General features: G+C 40.8%; 1 pseudogene; it reads left to right on the top strand.

Annotated features, from left to right (window-relative positions):
* The window catches only part of LOC114845514 (integrin alpha-M-like), a 15,081-nt pseudogene continuing 10,746 nt past the window's right edge, over window positions 1–4,335 (top strand).

Genomic DNA, 4,335 nt, shown 5'->3' with positions numbered 1-4,335 from the left:
GTATACTTGGTATATAATGTGTCTGAATAGTTATTATTCACTAAATCATAGACGTCACATGTGATACACTGACACATCAATGTATTCTTCTACACTAACTAATGAACTAATGAAAATGCTAAAATGGACAAGTGAATATTTCTAAGAATGTTTTTTTAAATACAACAATCATTTATTCACTATTGATCTTGAAATGAATCACTGAAACACTCGGACAAAGTCAAAAGGTAACTGCTGACGTGTGAGATAATCAGCTTTGGAATCACAAACATTTTATGAAACTAACATAATTATGGATATGAGTCAGAGTTTCTTCCCTTGTAATGCTCTTTATAGGCTAAACGCCCAAATGATGTTACTGATGATTATATTAACCAGCCAAATAAAGTATATGCTACTTTCCCTTACACGTCAAGGTTTGTGGTAGAGCCTGGGCTTCATGTGTGATAAAATAACTGAAAGAAATGAAAGAAAGGAAAAGGAAGTGTGCAAATTGTGTGAGATTACCAAAGACATGGAGTCTTTGGCGGTCAGACAGTGTCATAAACCCGACAATGACACAAATACATTATCAAACATCGGAAACCATGCAACATGTTAAAAATCATATATTGCATTTGTTGGAATCAAACTAAGGAAAGAACAGTCTAGGTTTTGTAAAAACATTGAGGGAATCGTTACCTAAAAAAGGTGTTTAAAATAAATTGTGAGGGAATGGAGGCCAAACATCTTTTTCAGAATTTCCAGCTACACCGGCAACCTGACGGAGAGGCTCATATCTGTCACGTTCTGCCAAGATGCTGCGGTTCAGTAGCGAAGTCTCGCAGGCGGCGTGTGAGGGGTTAAACGGTGAGCGTCCGTGCTGGGTCCAGAGGTGACGTATTTGCCCTGGCAGGCCGGGCTGTTGGCCTGCAGGAAGCAGGAAACCATTAGACACAGCCCGGTACTCAAGAATAACAGACGATACTTCAGTAAATGTTTTGATAGTTCTTTTGACAAACTCATCCTGGGACACCTTGCACCAGGAAGGAAATTTTCTTTTTAAGGTGATGGCTTATTGTAACTGCTAATTACTTTTTTATCTCATCTCAGTTCAGTTTTTGTACTGTTGCTCTGTTTCCTTTTTAAAGCTTGGTCAGACGGCACCATCTACACATGTTGCAGCATCTTGTGTGCCCATGCTGTATAAGGACAGAAAGCATGTGTCAAGATAATCCCTCCTACACAAGTTCCTCTAATCTGCCGTTTTTGGTCCGTCTCAGCACTAAACCCATGATTTATCATTTTGCTTTCGACATTTCCCTCTGACTATAGCAGAATTAGTTGCTGTACCTCAACTACTTTGGAAGCACATTAAAATCATCTCTCTCAACATCACACACGCAGATACACTAGTGTCTTCAATGTAACATAATGGACTGGATACTGACTGCAATAGTGTACCTGTCAGGTAAGACCTTTAAATTTGTATTGATTCTTTCTTTCTTATTAATTAATTTATTGTGATTATATTTATATTTTATTTTACAATATTAATAATAAAGCAGTTGTACACTTGGATTCTATCCTTCAGCTGCATCAAATGCCTAACTGTAGTAATTGTTGCTTCTATCACTGATTGACTAAATCTTTTGATGTGTTGTCTAAACTACGTTTAATTTAATTATAACATACATAAAGTAGAATCTAATCTAATAGTTGTCAAAGCAACTAATGTTAATATGGATATAAATGAAAATTTGAGATACAGTAGATTTCAATTTTGGAAGATTTATGGAAAGTACACATTTGAACTTTCCGGGAAAGCACAGGAAGGCAGAACCTGCTTCTATAATATAATGGTCAGCATTTACGTTCCACCTCAGTCCTGTGTAACAGGAGCTGACCATCTTCTACACTGCCATCATCCAGTCTGTCCTCTGCACCTCCATCACTGTGTGGTTTGGCTCAGCCACCAAACAGGACAAACACAGAGGGTGGTCCGGTCAGCAGAAAAGATCATCAAGACTGAGCTTCCATCTATTGAGCACCTGTACCAGGCCAGACTCAGAAAATGGGCTGTCAGCATCACTGCTGACCGCACACACTACCTCACACAAACTGTTTAAACTCCTCCCCTCTGGCAGGCGTCACAGAGCCATAGCCACCAAAACCACCAGATCCAAAGGACACAGAGTCAGCTTCTAAAGAGGATCTAAAGAGACTCGCAAGACAGCAGAGACATCAGCCCTCACGGCCACCGTGGATGTGCTGCTGTGACTGATCAGTTGTCAGGACTGTGTAGCAGGTCTAGAGACAGGCTGAGAGTGGTTAGAGACAGACACGACTAATGAATGCTGGATTTAAATAAAAAGCATGATGCAGTTTGGTAAACTGCCAAATGTGGGAACCCACCCCTGAAAAACCCAGATCAGAATGATCAGACAACAGCCTTGCAGTTTCTCACAACTAGAGACCAGATAACAGCCTTGTCACAGGTAGTGACATACTTCCTGAAGCTGTCTGTAGGCTCACAAGTATATAAATAAAGAATATCCCATAAAAATGGAAACAAATGAATAGTGTATAATTATTCTATTATGTGACTTTCTAAAGCAAAGAGTAAATCAAAGAAAAACCAGAATTCCTTTCAGTGAAGCTGTTCAACAGTGTCTTGCTGTGTAACAGGCTTAACACATAAGTAGTTTGTTTTTATGAAAGCAAATGCTGTGCCCAAAAGGGAACAAAGGTTTGATTGGTGCAACAAGAAGAACTCAATATCTTTTGTTTTCTTTGTTTAACACTCATTCATCAAGTCTGACTGTGGTGCCACCTAGTGATGAAACGAAACACGAACAAACTTTAGTTCAACTCATTACACTCTAGAAATGAAGTGAAAGAGCTCCACCAAGACCATAGATGATATTTCACATCACCATTCCCACACAGAGAACTATAGGAGCAGTAATCATGTGAATGGTTTGGTATTCTCATTCTTCAGCAGTGAAAGCTACGCTCTGCTTCAACATTGAACCGTCGGCTTGGCGGACGCTGGCAGAGGATGCTGCAGGATTTGGCTACCAGGTGGTGCAAAGGAGATCAGAGTAAGTCCTATGAAGCTGCATCTTCACACAGCAGGCGCTCATCCACCTTACACGGGTCTCTGCTGTTTTTCCTCAGCTTGCTCGTCAGTGCTCCACTCCACCAGTACCAGAAAAAGGGGGCAAATATTTAGATGCACCACTGCTTTCTGCCAGCCTATAGGTCAGATTGGTGCAGGTGGGTGACAGTAATTTGTCAGAACCATTTTTTGCCTTAGATGTGCGTGAACTGATCGTTTCTGGTGGTTTCTACTCAGTACCAGAGTATGCAGTGAACATGTCCCTGGGTTTGACCATGACGATGGACCCCAGCACAGAGGAGACCCTGGTGAGTTAGTCAGCTGCAGACCGGCCACTGTTCTCCTCAAATGGTTTGTGTAACGTTAGGATTAATCAGCATGTGATGGTGTCTCTCAGGCGTGTGGACCGACCATCCCCTTAGACTGTAAAACCATCACCATGTACAGCGGCGCGTGCTTCCAGATAGACCGGATGAATCGCTTTAGATCCCCTTTCCCTTCTGCTGCTAAAGGTACAAGACGTGCAGTACAGACCCAGACAATGCAGGTTAACTAAAAGCACAACAAGAGGCCTGTATTTCTTTGCATTGTGCTGATTTCTATCCCATCTCTTTTACAGAGTGCCGAAATGAAGCAGACATTGCTTTTCTACTGGACGGTTCAGGCAGTGTTAATGCTCAAGATTTTACAAAAATGAAGGTTTTTGTGAGAAATCTTGTTGGTGCGATTCTGACCAAGGACACACAGGTACAGTATTCATTAATCATCTATGAATAAATCATTCCATGAAGCATGAAACAAATCTGAGTTTCTGTTTTTTTTTCCTTTTCTTGTTTTGCAGTTTGCTGTTGCTCAGTTCTCCAGTGATACTGTAATCCATTCTTACTTTGATGATTTTTTATTGGGATCATGGCGTTATAATGTAGATTCTATTAGGCAGCTAAACGAAGGAACTAGCACAGCTGAAGCGATCTCAACTGTGGTGTAAGTACTGTTATAACGCTTCAACTCCTAACTTCCTCTTTGCACAGGAATTCTATTAAATTTAAATGTTAACGTTCACAGACCTTTTCAAACAAGGCTTCATTAAGGAAGTTATACATACTGTATTTGTCTTGGTCACTGGACTGTTTTTTGGGCTTCTTCATGTTGACAATCACATAATACACACACACACACACACACACACACACACACACACACACACACACACACACACACAACACACACACACA

Source organism: Betta splendens, chromosome 19 (genome assembly GCF_900634795.4).
Source record: "Betta splendens chromosome 19, fBetSpl5.4, whole genome shotgun sequence".
Taxonomy (NCBI): Eukaryota; Metazoa; Chordata; class Actinopteri; order Anabantiformes; family Osphronemidae; genus Betta; species Betta splendens.
The sequence above is the reverse complement of the archived record's forward strand: the minus strand, read 5'-3'. Positions and strand labels throughout refer to the sequence as shown.